Raw genomic sequence first — 19,684 nt, forward strand, 5'->3', positions numbered from 1 at the left:
CGTCCACAGCCCCTGAAAGTTGCTCCGCACTTGCAGTCATCTGCCCATCACGGGAGCTGAGCCCACCAGAGCTGCTCTCCCGATGACTGCACAGCTACAGGTGCACCCCTCACAGTGACATGTTCACGTGAGATTACAAACGGGACGGAGAGTACTGTGAATACATTTTATCTGAGCACCTATTCCTTATCGAGGAAAAGAAAAGCTTGGCTGGGATTCAAAGATTTGGAGATTTCAGGAGTTTCCTCCTGAACCAATCACTTATGATGGAGCAGGGACCTTGTCTCTTTCCCAAGAACCCAGATTTCCAGGCATCATGCTGACCTGTGTTTTACTTTCAATTGCTAGATACATATTCTTAGAGGCAGATACAGGAAGATCCCTCTCAGATGGTAAGTTCAGGGGCTCATTAGCTTGAAAGATGACCTTTCCCCAAATCCATATTTCTAATCAAAAATGGTTTAGTATCCAGGCAGGTATTCCACAAAGACACATTTTTTTAACCTTGGAGATTATTTTTTCCCTTTCTCCTTTATTCCCTGCATTCATTATTTTTAGTCAATTCTCATGGGTAATCCTCCATTTCCCCCCACTTTATGAATATGTTCTACTTGGATTTTATGAGCTATTCCAAACCCAATACAGAGAGATAAATTTGCAACTGCTCTAAGTGAAAAGAGCATCATTCAAAGCCAGGAAGCTTCACAACTAAACTAGATGCACCCTTCCTAGTTTTCAGAGCATTTTTGAATTATGGTATCTTCCTTAGCACTGATCTTACACTATAAATGCTTATTCATATGTTCATTTTCCCTCCTATACTATGTGAGTCCTTAGATCAGGGATAGACATTATTCTGGTATCCCAACCTTACCAAATATGTAACTCATGATAGGCACTCACTAAATGTCAACTCATGGAATGAATGAGGGACAAATGAATTAGTGAGTGACTATTAAAGACACCTTCCCGTTACTGAAGACTTAATATGAATCAGGCACAGTGTTTGGACAGTTTTTATAAATGATTTGATTTAATTCTCTCGCTACTGTAAGGCAGGCATTACTATCCCCAATTAGCAGATGAGCAAACAGCCGCCGAGAGAGGTTGAGACTTGGTGAAGCTTATAAATCTCATAAACGACAGCTTTAAGGGGGCTCAAGGCTGTCAGTCTTAGTCACTAGGACAGGGGTCAGCAAAGTATGGTCCACACTCCTCTTGCCTGCCATGGTTGGAGTAAACGACATTTCGTTGCAACACAGCCTCGCCCATTCATTTACATATTGTCTCTGGCTGCTTCAGGGCTGCAATGAAAAAGCTGAGTAGTTGCAAGGAAAACTGTCTAGCCTGAAAGGCTGGGATATCTGGCCCTTTACTGAAAAAGAGTGTGATCCCTGCCCTAGGATATACTGAAGGATCAGACCACAGTGGTGAGAAGAATGGTGAAAAGAAAAGCAGGGACTCCTGCCCAGGGGAGAGATTGGATTTCCATGTTTGCTTAATTCACAGTTTTATCCGACTCTCCACTCCAACACAACTGGGTTATTGTGGGATTGAAAAACACCCAGGCAAGGTCCTAATTTAAATTCAACCAGCCTTAGGTCAACATTGGTCTGGTCTGTGCTGCCGCCTTATCTCCTATTGGACCCTGTTTGGTGCTGTGGTTAACTCATCCCCAGTGAAGTCTCTGTTTGAGATGAGAGCGGCTGGAGCGCTGAAGCTTCTGTTAAACAATTAGACTTTCAAAGGTCAGAGATAAGGTAATCACAATCTTCAGCTCTCAATGTAAAGTGTGAAAATATTTCAGAACATAGTAAGCCTTTCTCTTCTCTTCTTTCAGGTGTCTTTTTCTCCCTTTTCTATTGATACTTCTCTCCCTCCACTCATATCTCTACTTAACTGTTCATCTGTAGAACTTATCAAATGTCAAGTATGTGTTGTATTTACTTTTAAAAAGTCAATGTTCCTGTCTTAATTAAGCCAAGTATTTAAATATGTTACATATGATAGATGTTACACAAACAAGGTATTTTGGCCCAGGCAAGGGCCTAGACATTAGTCGCCTTTGTTGGAAAGACTTATGGTCTTTAGGTGATTGGGCGGGTCCTTCTCTTCCATTGCTCCTTTTACTATGAATTATGAGTTAATAGCAGATTAAAGTCCCCCTGGAAGAAAATAAATTTGGACTGCATTCCCTTTTCTGTGAGATAGTTATTAAAACATTTCTGAGGTTGTTAGATAATCCACACTAAGGCCAGGAGTCAGGAAATTGTGACCTTCGTGAAAGAAGGAACGTGTTGAATTCTTTTGCTACTGTGTTCTACATTGCCTAGCACAGTGCCTGGCACGTAAATATATGTGGATGAAGGAAAGGTGAGCAGAAGGGAAGGAAGGAGAAGGGATGGGAGTGGGGCAGTGATGGAGGGAAAGAAGATAAAGAGAGGATCAGAGAGAAAAAAGAAAGGGAGTCCTTTTGAGCACACCCACCATAATGGAGTGGATGATCTAGGCTGAGATTATGGACTTAGCACCTGATTCTTGGAGGGAGGGTGGATGTAGTGTCAGCAGACGGTGGCCGATGCTGGAGTCCCTCCTGGCACATGGGCTCAGCTTGGAGAAATGGCCTGTTTTGTGTATTACCACTCTTGGTTCCCCGTGATTTTTGCTATGACTTGTTTCTTTCTGACATGACGCTATGGAAGAAAATATCCTCCTCCTCCTCACTTTGATAGATGAGGTTTAGGGAGAGGGGCAGAGCTCTGCACCTGGGTCAGAGGCATCCTCAAGCAACACACTGAAGTTATCAGGAGAAGGTGGCTTGGTGGTCCCCCTGTCTGTAGGCCTGTCAGACTTTAACTGCACCACAACTCCATCCAGGGCATCAAAAACCACTAAGTGTCCTGTGCGGGGGCAGCGTCTGAAGAGTCTGACCTGGAGAGGTTCTGCTGCTTTCCAGAATATGGACACAGATCCATGACAAGAGGGATGGATTCATGGTAAAATGTGACCAATATTGCAGATTCTCAGGATTATGTGGATAAGGAATGTCTGGGAAAGCCTGTTTGGTTTTTTCTTTCTACTCATTTGAGAATTGGGAGCCCATGCACCTTGTGTTCTGTGTATTCTTGTTAGCCTGACTGTGTTAGTCACAGGTTGTTGAAGTCTAAAAGCTCAGCACTTTCCTGTCACCCTTGACTGCCTTTCTCTACTGTGAGCTCAGTGGAAAACAATACATGACATCTGGACTAATGTGGTACTAATTCCTTCAGCCCAAAAGTATGTGACAAACAAGCCAGAAATCATTGGCTTGCCTCGTCTCCATCAGGGTGCCTATCACCCTATAATTCCAGTAGCTCACTTCTACCTGTTTTCATCTTTATATATCTATATATAGAGAGATTTTCACTATAAAATATAATACACATACAGAAAACTGAACAAAGCCTTATCATAGACTTCAATGAATTATTACTGTGTAATCACCACATGGGTCAGGAGATAGAGCACTGTTGGCAGTTTCAGACAACTGCTCCCCACCCCGTGTACCATCATTGACCCTTCTGTACCTTCTCCCAATCACGAATCTATCCTCTTGTCTAAAGGTAACCACTTTGACAATATTTTCCTTGATTTACTTCTTATCATTTCCACCTAAATGTGCATGATGTGCATTTTTAAACCCGTTAGTTTAGTTTTGCCTGGTTTTTTTTGAACTTTATGTAAATAAAATCAAACATTTTTATTTCCCTATTTGAACTTTATATAACGGAATCCGTTTGTCTACCTGGCTACTTTTGATTTTGCTTATGAGAATTACCGTCACTGTTATGGTTATGTGTAATTCATTTGTTTTCATTGCTGAATAGTATTTCACTATATAGAGACACTATCATTTGTGTATTTATGCTAGCATTGATGAACATTTGGGTTATTTCTGGTTTGGCTGTTATGCACATTATGGTTATAAACATTGTTTTATATATGTCCTGCTACAAATGGTTGTGTATTTCCATTGAGCATATAACTAAGAATGGAACTGGTAGATTGGCCAGTATGAATGTCTTCAAACACAACAGAAAATGCCTATTTGGTTTACAGAGTGGTTGAGCCAGTTACACTCCTGCCAGCAGTATATGATACTCCTTATAGCTTTACATCCTTACCAATACTTGATAGTCTCAGTTTGTTCAAATTTAGCCATTCTCAAAAGGTAGATAAGGTAGTAAGGTAGATATCACTACCTTATTGTGGTTTTAGCTTGAATTTCCTAGATTATTAATGGAATTTAAAATCATTTTAACTTTTTTTATTTGTGAAGTATATATTCAAATTACGTGGTTGTTTTGTGGTTTTTTTCCTATTGGGTTGTCTGCCTTTTTCTCATTGCTTTGTAGGACTTTTTTTCTTAATAGGTATTCCAGAATATATACAAGCACTTTGATTGTTATGTATATTGTAAATGTCCCGTCCCATTCTGTAGCTTGCCTTTTAACTCTCTGCACTAAATCCAATAGGAGACATATATTAAAGTCTTTGTGGCAGGTTCTCTGATAGACATATATTCAGAGTACCGTTAGAGTACAAAGGAAGAATTGCCAATTAAACCTATGAGGAGTGGGAACTCTAAAAATGTCATATGAAGGTAAATCTTGAAAATATACATTCATATTTTCCAGAAAATTAAAGGGGCTCTCATGAGTAGAAGGAAGTGAGAACAAAGCGAAAGAGAACACAATCTAAGGGTCACAGATGATACTGATACTTTGGGAGTATATGGGATCGTGAAGAAAGAATGAGTAATAGAAAAGCAAAGGATCAAATCTTGGTAGCCATATTTAGAGGAGCTATCCAAAAAAAAAAAAGGAACAATGAGACAAGAAAGTTGAAGAGTGGCCCCTGAAGCAGGAAGAAAATCAATCAAGAGAGTGTCATTAATAATCTCAAAGGCAGAACCATACCAAATGAGATATTAAATTTTCTGTGTCAACTTGAACAGCCTATGGGATGGGGTCTAGCTGTTTGATCAAACACTGGTCTAGATGTTGTTGTGAGGTAATTTTTAGTTGTGATTAATGTATAAATCAGTAGACTTTGAGTAAAGCAGATTATGCTTCATGATGTGGGCAGGTCTTATCCAATCAGTAAAAAGCCTTAGGAGGAAACACTGAGATTCCCCAGAGAAGAAAGGAATTCTGTCTCCAGTCTGGCTTTGGACTCCAGACTATAACTTCAACCCTTTTCAGCCTGCCAGGTCTCTGCTCACTGGCCTGCCCTACAGATTTTGGACCTGCCAGCCCTTGAAATCATGTGAGCCAATTCCTTAAAATAAACCTCTCTCTACATATACTACTGGTACTGTTTCCCTGGAGAACCGTAAAAAACACACCAGATAATACAGAGGTCCTAACTATACCCATGCCAATGTGTAGCTGAACAGGGTTGGAAGGAAAATTTATTAGGATTAAGAAACTCGTCGCAATATGATGCTTAGATTAATTTAAAAACTAATGAGGAGATAATGGGAGAAGTTATATGTTTAGCAATTGAAGTTATCAAGAAAAATAAATATTTAAAATGGGAATAAATGATGCCAACAAGAATTGGGGGAGAGTGGCATTAATATATAAGGACTGCATGGACTTTTAAAGAAGAGTAATTTTCTAGTGATGGTGGTAGAATGGGAGTCTCAAGGCAAACGAATACTATGATTCCTCTCTTGCCCTATAAATGCAAGAGAGAGCAGTACTCTTGGATGAAGAAACTTTCCCAAGAAAGGTCTATTCATCATCTATTCAGTGATCAATAGAACCCTAGGTATCATTGAGAAAAGGTAAAAGGAGTCTCTAAGATTTAGAAGGATATTTTCACTTAAAATAAATATTCCCTGTGGTTTTAAAAAAAGATTTAAGGGCAGATGTGTGGTTGTCCTGTGGTGGAGTAGAGCTGAGCTGGATGGCAATGAAAGTGACTTTGGAGTCACAGAGATCTGGGTTTAAATTCTGCATTCGTCTAATACACACACACTTACAACCTGTGTGACTGGGGTATGAAGCAGAATTTTCAAAAAGTAACCCTAAATGCTCTTTCAATCACCTGAACAATAAAATAGCTAGAGCTGGAGCCCTCACTTTTCCCAAGGGATAGGGCCACAGTGTTCTCAGAAGAGGGGCTACAACTTCACCCTGGGTTCCAGGGTGCCCAGATTTGGAGCAGCTGGTTTTCTCGCATTGCTGACAACTAAATGCAGATTGCCTGTCATCCAAAACAATATATTTGCACTATCTTGACAAGAGGCTCATACCCTGGCCTCATAAGAAGAGAGAGCAGTTAGGGCAATGTTCTTCCACTAGAACATAAGCCCACTCTGCATCCAGCATAGGGCTGCTCCTTTTCCACCACTCTGTGGGATGTTGAGTCTTCAGGAGCATGTTCTTCTCTTACTGACATCGGCTTGTAAGATTCTCCAATAAAGCCTATTCCTTGACCATGTGATTCTATAGAATCCTCCTTGAGCCCTGCTGCACAATAGTGACCTGAGACAGGTAACAACCATCCTTAGTTTTGATATCCTTACCTGTAAAATAGGAACTATACCAACTACAGTAATGAGTTATTGTGATGATGGAACAAGATAATGTGTTTAAGATACTTAGCACAGGGTCTATTTTAGATGACTAACAGAAGAAAATTTACTTATGGGTAGAATAAAACCAAAGAGCCTCAGTTTCCCAACTGAATGATAAGTCATGGTTCTGGCCTCAACAAAATCACTCTCAAGATAATGAAATAGCGAATGACAATAGAGTGTGTGTGGGGTGTGATTGGGGGTAGTGTGGCTGGAAAGGACATTTACAAAAAGGAAGGGACTGGCCAGAAGTAGATCTACCTCTGCAAATTTATCCCACTAACAATTGTAGATTTTATTTTCACTTGTAATAATAACTCAGTACTTCTTTGTGTTTGTATATATACATACAATTTATGTATATACCAAATATATGAGAAGTCTCTGAATTATCAGGCGTAGAACTCTTGCTATATGACTGAACTCTGAGAGGATATATGTATCTATTGCCGTTGTTGGACTGACTGAATATCATTTGGGGGGGTCTGTTTTCCTCTGTATAAGATGACATGGACAGGGAACTGTGAGGTGGGAGGTTCTCTATAAAGCAGGTTATTATAAAGAAGCTGGCCAGAGGAAACTATAAAAGATAAGCTCTAATCGTGTAAATAAAGCAGTCAAAGCAAAGACAAATTCTTGTGTTGGAGCTGCTTCTGAATTTATTGCTACTGCTACTAGCGCTGGCCAGAAGGACCAAAACTTCAGTTATTGACAATATTGGAGAAATGAAATCCCACTTGGGCCCACTGAGATGCAGCCTGTGTACCTGTAGAGATGAAACTGGGAAGGGAGAAGGTGAGCATGAGAGCAGGAGACTAAGAGTGGAGCTGATCAATTTCATCATGCGTCCTTGTTCAAGAACAGAGCCAGCTGGATAGGAAGGGGCACCAATCCCCACAGGACTCTCCAGACAACTCAAGGAATTCTACTCAATCAGAATTTAATCCTGTAGACTGCTCAGACCCTTGGGGCCTTTTAAATGCAAATGGAACCAAGAATGATGGAAATCTTACTATAAATGAACTAATATTTGGATCTGAGGGTAAAGGAATGTAGGAAGCTTTTTCTCCATGGCAGTTGTGGGGTAGGACGGAGAGAAGACAAGAGCCCTGGTACTCTGAGGGAGGGAGAAACAGGCTGGGAGGAGATAGGGCCACAAGTGAAAGGCGGGGATGGAAAAGACCATGTTGCCTAATCACAAGAGGGAGTCAGGCTTTCCCTGGGAGGAGGAGGGCCTTGACAGAGGAGTGGAAGGCCTAACTAACACTCTCTGTATCTTTAAAGTCAGAAGACACCCCTGAGAACCAGCATTTAAATTTTCACACTGCAATCTTTGAAGTTTTGCTATAATTGTGTCAAACTCTGTAGTAATGACAGATACACAGACTTGCTGTAGAGTAAGAGGTAAACAGAATGGTGAGGAAATGCCTCATCGTTGAGTCCCAAAGGCCTCTAGTTGTCACCCACCAAGGATAGTGACTGCTAAGGCCACTCTCTATGTACTTGCTGGCAACATTGGGTGACCTGTGTTAAAAGTGTTGGGAAGGGAGCTGTCTGTCTTCAGGACACAGTATAACTCTCCACTTGGAAGGTGTGTTCAATATACCATCCTGGGAAGGGTGAACTCTTCCAGCAGCACATAATGGGAAAATACTGTGGCCCTGAGCAATAAATTGAGAATATTTCAGAATCTCAAAAACTACATCCATAGCTTCTCCTAACTGCAGAATATAGGAGTTTACACTGTCCTAACAACAACAACAAAAACAAAAGTTGCAATTTTTCTCTTCCCTACCATGGAAGAGTTCCTTACTAACTCTGAATTTAGTTAAGGTTATTTTAACTGCATTATTCTTTCAGGAGTTGATTCCTAACAAATGTCAAATCCCACAAAAGTAAAATAATCGCCTTCCAAATATCAACCTTGTAAAACAGATGCAAGATCAGAAAATTAGTAGGTCATACTTTATGGGCAAATTCTTTTCATAGCCTAATGATTGGTTTATTTATCTACCCCTCATGAAATTACCACAAAGAATGGTGTTGCCCTCCCCTTGCTCCACTACCCAAGCCCTCAACAGGGAACAGTTGGCTGGAGAAGTAAATAACTTAATAATTGCCTTAAACTTCACTAATGTTAATTAGATATGGTATCTCCCCTAAAGATCACAGTAGTCACTGACTGGAATAACAAGTGACAAGACAGGAAACCAAATTGTCAACATGGGTACAAAGAATCTGCTAATTTATTGAAGGTTGGTAAATAATAGGAAGTGTTATATTAACATTATTCCCTTGTGATCCATTTTCAACCAAATCCTTTTATTAGCAATGTTAATTTTCCTGATTTTGAAAATAATAAATGCCCCTTTTGGAAAATCAAGGAGATAGAGAAAAATACCAGAAAACAATAGTAATTAATAATAAAGCTACCAACCATACACACTCATTTTAACAGACCAGCATTCTTCTTTCAGTCTTTTGGTATATGTAAGTCCTATCCATCACACCATGTATAGGATTTGCATTTTATACTTAAAAGGATGTTCTCTTTTCATTAAACTACTGTAATATTAATGCCTATATTATATTCCATTTTACTGCCATTTGTGTATTTTTTCTAACAGTAAAAGCCTTAACAAAAATCTTCACGCACAAATACTTTTTACTTCAGATTGTTAGTGTAAAACTCTTGGAAGAGGTATTTCTGAACCAAAGTGTAAGAAAAGAATAACTGGCAAGTTATTTTCCAGGAAGTTTTCTTTACTTTATAACCTATTTAATCCTTTGCCAGCCATATAAAAGAGCACTCTCGTCTCTTTGCCCTCTCATCAACCCAAAATATTTCTCCTGCATATATTTTCTAATTCAATAGGTGAAAAATGATGTCTCAAGTTATGTTTAATCGATCATTTCTAAAGCTTAATCGTTTTCATAAATAGTCAAGTGCAGTTTCTTGTGTGAATTGTTTGAATATGTTCTTTGTTGATTGATATTTTAGGATTTTGAGGGAGGTTGTGAGGAATTTGTATAAGCATTATAAATATTCAATATATTAATGTTTTCTTTTATATTTGAAGCAAATATTTCTCCCCGCTATTTCTCCTTAACTTTGTTCATAGTGTTTAAGCCTTTTATTTAGTTAAATCTATTATTTCCCTATGTGATTTTTTTCCCTCAGTTCCTTTAAGTTTAGAAAAGTTCCTCCTCTTCTACAGATTAGATATGCATTGTCTACATTTTTTAAATAATTGATTTATGGTTGGCTACTACACATAAGACCCTGATCTGATCTCACTGTGATTATATTGGTGTACGGCTTGAGGTAAAAGTTAAACTTGTCTTTTTCAAATAGGAAAACGCATTATTTTTTTCCAGAAATTCAATTCTACTATATTCCAGGATCTACTTCTTCATAGGCCAGTCTAATCTTATCTTAAAGGTTGTCTACGGATTTTAAAAAAAATTGTACTTGCTTTTTAATTGTTATTGTTAAAATTAAATGAAACTGAAACTTGTTAATAAAATCAGCTAACAAAATTTTCCACTGCTGACCAGATATTATAAAAAACATTGAACCTATCATGTTTAATGGTGCATAGATTTTCCCAAGCTGGATAGCTGTGAAATAGAGTGTAACCAATGATTTGCGTGTAACTGTGATTAAACTTTCCAATGTTGGAAGACACTTTTAATGGAAGCTATTATCTATATTTATAGCAGTTTCATTTTTTACTTTAGCTGTTTCTTACTCATTTTTTTCTCCTTTTTCTGCAATTGATTTGCAAAGTATTCCATTAATTGCCTCGTAACTGTCATATCTATGGAAAATTCTTAGCATGCCTTAAAGTGATCAAGAAAGCTCTTGAGTGTTGAAATATACTATTTTATTTTTAGATCTTTGTGTCTCATCTGGATTCTGCTTAGGCAAACCTAGTTAGATTTAATGATTCTGTCACACATTTGCTATTCAATTGTATTAATCTGGGTCAATCAGACCCTTGAGATATGTTTGCCCCTCTAGGTTCCTTGACCGGACTAGATGTGCATGCAATTTCTGTCCAGCTCCAAAGCCAGAGGCATTTAAGCTGGCCAACAATGGTCTCTTGCTTTGATAAAGTCTTGTATCTGGAGGTCTAAGCTCAAGAATGAGAAACAGAATTTGTATGGTCCTGTCTGATGCTGAACTCTAGCTTCTGCCTGCACCCCTGGTCTTGCCTCATGGATCTCCTATGTAAAGTCATGATTTTTGTTTGTTTGTTTGTTTTGCAATGTCCTGCTATAAACCATTCTTAGTGCTCACTGTTCTGAGCACTGAGTGTAGAAATAGCCGTTCCCTCTCTGCCCCAATGTCACAGGTGCAGCAGGGCAGCTGCACCCATGGTGCCAGCAGGTCCAGCATCTGCAGGACAGCGTCCCCTCCCTCCCACCCAGAAAAAGTCATGATTTTTAAGGATCTCTGTTCCTACTAGGATTATCCGGATGGGGTAACTTTTCCAGGAGCATGTAGGGTAGGGTAGGGAGGGGAGGGATTGAGGTGTCTATATTCAAGAATAACAAATTCTAGGCCAATACAACACATCATGAACTACCCCAATACAAGGTTAGTAATATATGAAAATATTTTTAAAGGAAATGTTGTTTATGTTATAAATAAAATAAGAAAAGAAAAATGACCGCCAGAGTGATATCTTCTATAATTTGGGCAGTACCCACTTTGTGCCAAGAACTATATCATGCACTAGAGACAAAGGGTTAAAAGATATAGTCCCTGCCCCCAAGGAGCTCACGGCATGGTGAGCAGACTGTCTAGGAAGTAGTATAAAAGCTATGAGAGGCAAGCACTAAATGACAGGGAGCAGACGGAATGGATGCCTAGCTCAGACTGTAAACAGCTGGAAGACTTCCTGGAAAAGGTGACCTACGAACTGAATTTTAAAGGAAGAGAATTTCAGGCAGATGGAATAGCACACTAGAAGGCTCAAAGCTGTGAGGAAATAGCCCACTTACGGCCCTGCAAGTACTCCAGCAAAGGTCTTAATTGGTTAGTGGCAGAAGATGGAAATGAAGGGTTCAATAGAACCAAATGATTAAGGTTCTTATATGTCTTGCTAAGGATTCTGGATTCTATCCTAGGCTGTGGAGAGGTACTGAAGGATTTTAAGTAGTCAAGGGGAATGATCAGATTTGCATTTTAGAACGATTTCTCTGGCTGCAGCCATGTAACTGGGGAAGGATGGGGGGACATACCGATACAAAACGAATAGAGGACGATTATAGCAATTCAGGAAAGAAATTATGAGGGTCTTATCTTACTCTGAAGAAAGATATTAAAGAGCTAAGGAGGCAAAATATGATTGTTGATTACATGGTTAAGGAGATGGGGATAAGGGAAAGAGTGAAGGCAGGTCCAGGATGCCCTAGATTTCTGGCTTTGGCAACCAGGTAAAACGTGATGACATTCACAGAAACGGAGAGCAGCAGTGTGAGAGGAGACCTGACTCAAGGTAGATACAACTATCCTGAGTTACCGACCAAATGTCCTAGTGGAAACACAGGGCCACGACTAGGGTGAGGTGAGTGAGGCACTCAATTGGATGCAAATATTAAGGGGCAAAAAAACTCAGTAATCAGAATAAATACTACATTAATGAAAAAAAATTTAAACCAAAATTAAGGCAGAAATTCATGAACAAAATATCAAAATATTAAATAAAGGCAGCATCAGTACCAATGGCATGCCACCACATGGAGCCACCTTGGAGGAAAAGAAAAATCAGGAATACCTATCCTGGTACAGGATGCAGTGGCCACACCCGGACGCCCTGGCTCCTTAAAGGAAGCTGTGATTGAGAGAGATCGGATAGTCCTCAGCTGGGCAGGAGGTTTACAGAAGGTGTGTTTTGTGGGTTTCCCCACAGCTTTATTGAGGTATAATTAAAAAATAAAATTGTAAGATATTTAAAGTGCACATTGTAATAATTTGACATATGTATACATTGAAAAGAATTCCTCCCACCTAGTTGTTTAACACAAGGGAGGTGTTATTTCTTTTTACTCTTCTTTTATGAGGGAAGAAACTTGAACATTTCTGCTTTCTGAGGTTAAAAAGGGCTGGCGATGGAGGGAGGGCTTTGGGAGCAGGAAGGCAGAGAAGCACAGGGAGAGATGGGGCTGGAGGGAAGGAGAGGAAGATGGGGACTGATGTAGGTAAGTTAGTAAAGGTCTTCAGAACTAAGGGAGTTTCCACTTAGGAACTGACAGTGAAGGAAAGAGCTTTTATTGTCTGGATAACACATCAGCATATCATCCCTCTGCAGGTCATTCTTTTTATCTTTTGTAATGTTTATAACATTTCCTCACATCTTTCTGCATTTTTTCCCATCCCCAAATTTAGAGGAATTAGTATGCCATACTTATCTCCCATAATCCCCCTCTCTTTTGAGCATCAATCAGCAGTTACTAATGTGAAGCTTCAACAACGGAAGAACAAAGAAGCATTAAAAACTGTTTGATGAAAATAATAGAAGCAGTGCTTAAGTGCTGCTCACATTGTTTCAAAAACGCTCTTACCCAACCTTCAGGTGAAAATTATACTCAAGGCTGCAATGGATGGATCCCCAAGTTCACCACAGTCTGCACCTTAGAGCAATTTTTCCATAAAACAGTTCTTTTATTTTAGTAATAAAATATCTACTAAAAAGGTGAAAAACAATGCAAGCAAATGCAGTAAATGTCTGTTATTCGGAGAAGCAAGTTATTCCTTTGTGCACTACCATTGTTTGAGCTAAGTTCCAGAGGTTGATACTAATGGAATGGATTGCAGAACTACTTCTCAAACATGCTAAGTATCCAGGCTGTCAAATTAAAGGAGTCTCCAAGGCTGGTGCTTCTCTGGTCATCTTTAATTAGGCAATACTCTGGTGGAACCCTCACAATTAATCTTAAGAGTGTTTTTCTCCTACGGTAAATGGAAGGGGAATTTTTAAAGTATATGTAGTGGCTTGCTCTTTGTTGTAATTTTATTTAGAGGAGTTTGTTACAAAGATTGAGATATAATAAATTGCTCTATTTTCCCCCGTTGAAGAAAAACTAAACAAATAAACATAAATTTGCAGGAAAATTAACAAAAGGGATGCTTATCTTTTCTATTATTTTATCAGTATTTAACTTATATTAATATTATTTTTCAGTTGCATCCATGTCACAAAACACTCCAGGCATATCAGGGTATGTGCTACTCACTAAATGTAAGTATATGTTTAGTAATGCTTTTCCAGCTCTGGGATCTATTTGGGAAGGAAAAGTGTCATGTTATTTTTCTATACCTGGAATGATCCAGACTTATCTGCCTGTTAACACTTTATCCGTCTGATGCTTCCTACAACATCCAGCCTTACCTGATAAGCTATCTTTTCTTTAATTTATCAAACAGTTATTGACTATCATAAATCACTGGACAAAACAATGAAGAAATGAATTAATTGATCAATGGGGTCAGATTCTATGGGCTACATATCTTTGTGACCCCAGTGGAGCCTACCATGGTGCCTGGAACATCAGCAAGTCAAATAAATATTTACCAAATTATTAATTACGTGTGTATTGCACAGATTGGAATACATTTATATTTACTTCAAGGAATTCTCCCTAAATTATAATCATAGCTTCTGAGGAGAAAAGCATATATTTCCAGCAACCTGATCCTTAAAATCTTCAGAAGCACTTTTTCTGTAAAGGGAAATAAACTTTCTTTTAAATGTGGTGGGAGAAGCTGGTGGATGATTTCTGAAGGTCTGGCTGCTGCCCTCAAGGCTTAGCAATCACCTGAACCTGAGGGGCTTTTATCTAACCTTATCCCTGCACCTGACTGCCAAGCAGACCTAATCACTTAAGTTCCAGTGAATTAATGGGTTCATCTGTAAAACATGATTGCCATCAAAGGACTTCAGAGGAAAAGACTAATGATACAATGACCGAAATGATAGTAGATTTAAAGATTCAACAATGCTATCAAAATTCAGGGCAAAGCCATTTTCCATACTGTCCCTCAAGTGTAACTGTGTTGCTTTTATGAGGATCAAATTCAATAAAAATAAGCTTATAAGAGCTCTGTCGTGCTGTTTTGTATCTGCTGGATTGATGCTAAATGTCAATCCCCTTGCTTTCAAAATTTTAAAATGGAAAGCAATTGGAAAATTCATGATATTTTCATTAGATGCCCAAGGACTCTGGACTTCAATGGACAAAACACACCCCCTATGACTTTGTAAAGACGGCTAACTAGAAAAGCAATTCATACATTTCTTTTTAATCACCCTTTTCCTATTTCCTTTCATTTTTCTACTACATTTTGAATTTGACTTTTATGTTTCTGCATCTGAAGCAGTCGGAAGGTTTTTGCAGACTCCAGGGTGACATTTTCAGTGTCTGATGAGGTTCTCCCTTCGATGTGTGTCAAAAAATCATTTCCAGGCTCCAGATAAAGAGCCAGTGTGCCCCAGAAGTGCCCTAAGCCCTCTGGGGGCTTGCTTGCCTGAGATGGTTGTATCCTTCTAGCTGCAATGCATATGTTTCAGGGCAATGATAAATATTGGCTCAAAGGAGAGTGATGGAAAGTACTCCTCAGAGAAATAAGATCTGCGTCTATTGAAAAACTGATTTTTTTTCCAGGCACTGTGACATCTGTTCAGGGTAACTAAGCATCGCTGCATAAGGGGATAGAGGACATTAACTGAACTGGTGTTGGGTCCACAATGAAAGAGAAGAACATCAGAACCAATGCACACACTGTTCAGATAGTTCATAGGGTCCTTTTAATCACCCACTTGACTTTACACATTGATTTAGTATGTGGGAGGTTGGTATAGAGCAGACAGAACAACTGTAATTGCACAATATTGGGACCATTAATGAACATAAAAAGACGTTTCATGTGCAGTGTTTGAAAGAAATCATGTTGGACTTAAAGGAAATCAGGAATCCAAGAATTCAATTCAAAGAAAATAAAGCTGAAGACTGTATCAGAATCAAATACCTCATACCTCTACATTCTAGCAATTAATGATTGATTTTTAAGAAAACCTATTTCTGCAAGAATGTCAAGTAATCTTTTTTAGATCTCACTTTTAAATATTTCTTACCATGTTCTCATTCATTAGCTCAATTGATTCTCTTAAGAATCCTATAATTAAAAAGTTATCATAATCTACATTTTAGAGTTTAAAAAGTTGAGAGAAATAAATTACATAATTTGATAAGGGTGGTAAAGGGGCCTCTAGAACTCCAGGCTCAGTTGAGTGCACCCAGCCCAAGGCCATTCTCACAACATTTGATGAAATAAAAATCTCTATTATTTATTTTTAAGTTATGTTCAGCCAAAAAAAGCAGCTACCTAAGCTCTCAGATGCCTAAAAATCAGTGCAACAAAATTTAATTTTTTGATAGCCATAAGACAGTGGAGAAAATAATGTTGTCTTCTTCTCCAGAGACTTTAAGTGTTTATGTTCCTAAGTCAAAATTCCATCCTGACCTAAGAACAGTAAATTTGTTTCTATGCTATATTTCCCACATTGTCCCATTACTTGCTTCCTCCCTCTCTCCATCCCTTCCTCCCTCCCTCCCTTCCTTCTTTTAATAAACATGTATATATAACTAGTAATTACCAAGCACTTGCAATGCACTGGGCAGTGCGCTAGGCTCTCCATGGCAAACATTTTAAACTACAATAAGAGAAGCAGGAAGCAATGAAATGAGTCAGCTATTATGGGAATCAGTTTAGTCACAGTTGCTCCCAGCTGCAGCCTCAGAGTGTTGGGTTGGGCTGCCCTGAATTGCAACCACATGCAATGCAGAGCCGTAGGAGCACAGTGGACCTGGCAGTTCACACTGCAGGCCCATTTATAGCTCTTATCTTAGTTAATACCATTGCTTATATATGTTAAAGGTACTTATGAATTCTCATACAAAATATGGAAGGGACCTCAAGATACTTCTAGTCTACTGGTTCTCAAATCTAACCATGTACCAGAGGCACTGGTGGTTTTTATAAGGAACAGATTCTTGAGCTTCACCAAGGACTTCATTATTTCCAGGAAGGAATTAAAAAAATAAATCTGTGTTTCTAGTAAACTCTCCCAGTGACTTCTGAGTAGCCTGTTTAAAACGGTATTGGAAAACCTTAGACTATAGTCTTGCTTTTGATTTTTCTTATTACAAGATCTAGAATTGAGTACAAATGGTCAGGTTTTGTGAGAAATGCTTCTGTTTAGTCTTGGAAATACCACCAGCGGTAGAAAATGGCTTATAGTCCACTTAATCCCAGACATTGGAGATGACAGAAGCAAACAGAGTAACCAAGGAGGCTAGGGTAGGGAATCTGGACCCCTCTGTGACAACCTAAGAAGTGAGTCTGCCAGACGATAGTGATCATTATAAGTGGGCTGCCGGTATCCCCTGGTGTGTTTTGGACAAGCCCATCTCCCATGCCTTGCTTGTGGCATGGTGACAGCAGTACAACCTGAAGCCAGAAGTTGGGACAGTGGTTTCCTGATTCCCCCACTTCCTGATGAGGCAGTGCTGATGGACCAGTTCTGGGGTGGTGTTCTTGGGTTCACCCTTGAAGGTCCAATCTGGAGCTCTTCCCAAGCCTTCCCAAAAAACTGTAAGCACTGATCTATCGTGTGAGATTCCTTGCTGCTAAAAATGGAGTGGCTTCTGTTGTCTGTTGAAGAATAGCAAGGGATAAGGACATGAAGAATGAAAAGGAGGCAGGTGACAAACCAGGAAAAGAGAATTCTAGGCAGAGAGAACAGCAGGTGCAAAGGGTAGTGAGGCTGGAAAAGGGCTTGGCACAGTCAAGGAACAGAAATGTCATTGGTGTTGGAACAAACAGGTGGGAATGGGAAGGATGAGATACAGTAGAAGGCAGATAAGGTCTATGCCAGTGAGATCAAGTTCAGATTTTTTCCCAAGTACATTGGAAAATCAATTAAGAGTTTCAATCAGGCATGATCTAGTTTTAAAAACTTACTCTGGATGCCTTGTAGAAAAAGAAAGCAGGAAGACTAGTTATGGGGCTGTTTCAGCAGTAGTGGTGGTGATAGTAGTAGGAGTAGTGATAGCAATGGTAGTAGTAGCAGCAGCAGGGAGGGAAAGGAGGAATTAAAGATGAGTCCTCAGGCTTCCGTGGTGGCGCAGTGGTTAAGAATCTATCTGTCAATGCAGAGGACACGGGTTCGAGCCCTGCTCTGGGAAGATCCCACATGCTGCAGAGCAACTAAGCCCGTGTGCCACAACTACTGAGCCTGCACTCTAGAGCCCGTGAGCCACAACTACTGAGCCCTCATGCCACAACTACTGAAGCCCACACGCCTAGAGCCTGTGCTCCGCAACAAGAGAAGCCATAGCAACGAGAAGCCCGCGCACCACAATGAAGAGTAGCCTCCACTCACCGCAACTAGAGAAAGCCTGTGCACAGCAACGAAAACCCAACACAGCCAAAAATAAATAAAATAAATAAATTTTTTTAAAAAAAGGTGAATCCTCAGCTTTCAGCTGAATCAAAGGATAGATGTGGTACAATTCACTGAAATGGGAACTCTTGGGATAGAATAAGTTTGTGTTTAAGGCATCAAGAATTTTTTTTGCACAACTTGAATTTGAGATGCTAACTGGCCATCTAAGAGCCTATGTCAAGGAGAAGTTGTAAATAAGAGTCTATAAAAGAACAGTTTTCCATCTGGAGACCCTCATCTGAACCAGGTCAAATTTTTTAAATTACAAGAGTCAGGAAAAAGCCCTCTGAGCACAGCACATCCAAGCGCCTATTTCTTATATTGGCTATTATCAAAGACCGTAGGCAGTTCCACTCTATTAACCCTACTACCACCTCCCCTGTGTTTTCTCTGAAATTCATGAACACTTCCTCAGATCCAGTAAGGTCTGGACCTCTCCTGCCTAGTTACCATCAACAAAAAACTAAATCAGGCTCTCTGGTCATCTACAAGCCTCTTACTACATGTTTGCTTCATACTTCTAACACAGACCCTGAGACAGTAACCTCCAGTCTTCTCAGTTTTCTCTGGTAACTACCTAGAGAAGCTGACTTGCTCTTCTTTATAAATACATTCACAACATCATTAGCTATGATGTGCCATGATGCCAATCTCCCTGTTGTTGTGTAAACTTGCCCATCCCATATGCATGTTTTATCATCATAATCATCAACATCATTGTGGTGGTAGTTGTTTTCATAATTGCTATATATTGAAAACTGGCTATATCAGTCATTCTTTGAAAGTATGCTTTATTTCCACCTAAGTATATTTGCATGCATGAAATCTTTACAGGGAGAATACATACAGATATATGTGTTGACACACCTATGTTATGTATATATACATATGTATGTATATATGAATGTATGTATGTATATGTACATGTATATATATAAAACCAGCATTTTATCATCAATGTTATTTTAATTCACAGCCATTGAAACATACAAAACTTTTAAGATTTCACTATCTGAAAATATGGGAGAGCTCCAAAACGTTTAAGTGTTCAACCTTTAAGATGAAAGTATTCATCATTAAAAAAAAGAAAAAAAAGATCTTGGCATATTTAGGAATGGCAGTAAGTAACCAAAGGACCGTTTCTTTTAGGAAATTTCACTGTGTTAACTTCAAACTACTTATTATTTTACATGGCATCTAGTTTGTTAAAACCTAAGGCAAGTAAAGAAGATCCAAGCAATCATTAAATATATCACTAGGAAATGAATTTTAGATAAAAGTTCCATTATTTTAAGATAGGAGAGAACACAAAATTGCAAGGGTTGGTATTAATTTTAATGTCACTGACAGTATATTTAGTAGAAACAATATGCAAGTGATATCAAGTGTTGTTTCTTTTTTTTTTTCAATATCCATGTGAACCTGAGAGAAATCACCTATTACACTGGGAAAATGTATAAAGAAGGGGATTAGTTAGGGCCCTCCAGAGAAACAGAACCAATAGGATGTGTGTGTGTGTGTGTGTGTGTGTGTGTGTGTGTGT

The 19,684-nt window shown here is 39.1% G+C and overlaps 1 protein-coding gene and 1 non-coding gene across 2 annotated transcripts in view; both read right to left on the reverse strand.

Moving 5' to 3' along the window:
* Positions 1 to 19,684, reverse strand: part of GRM8 (glutamate metabotropic receptor 8) — a 778,703-nt gene that overhangs the window by 197,306 nt on the left and 561,713 nt on the right. The window lies entirely within an intron of this gene.
* Positions 10,895 to 11,028, reverse strand: LOC137768938 (small nucleolar RNA SNORA43). The gene has a single exon (XR_011074860.1). It is a non-coding gene; the product is annotated as a small nucleolar RNA SNORA43 (small nucleolar RNA).

The sequence above is a fragment of the Eschrichtius robustus genome, chromosome 8 (assembly GCF_028021215.1).
Source record: "Eschrichtius robustus isolate mEscRob2 chromosome 8, mEscRob2.pri, whole genome shotgun sequence".
NCBI classification, from domain to species: domain Eukaryota; kingdom Metazoa; phylum Chordata; class Mammalia; order Artiodactyla; family Eschrichtiidae; genus Eschrichtius; species Eschrichtius robustus.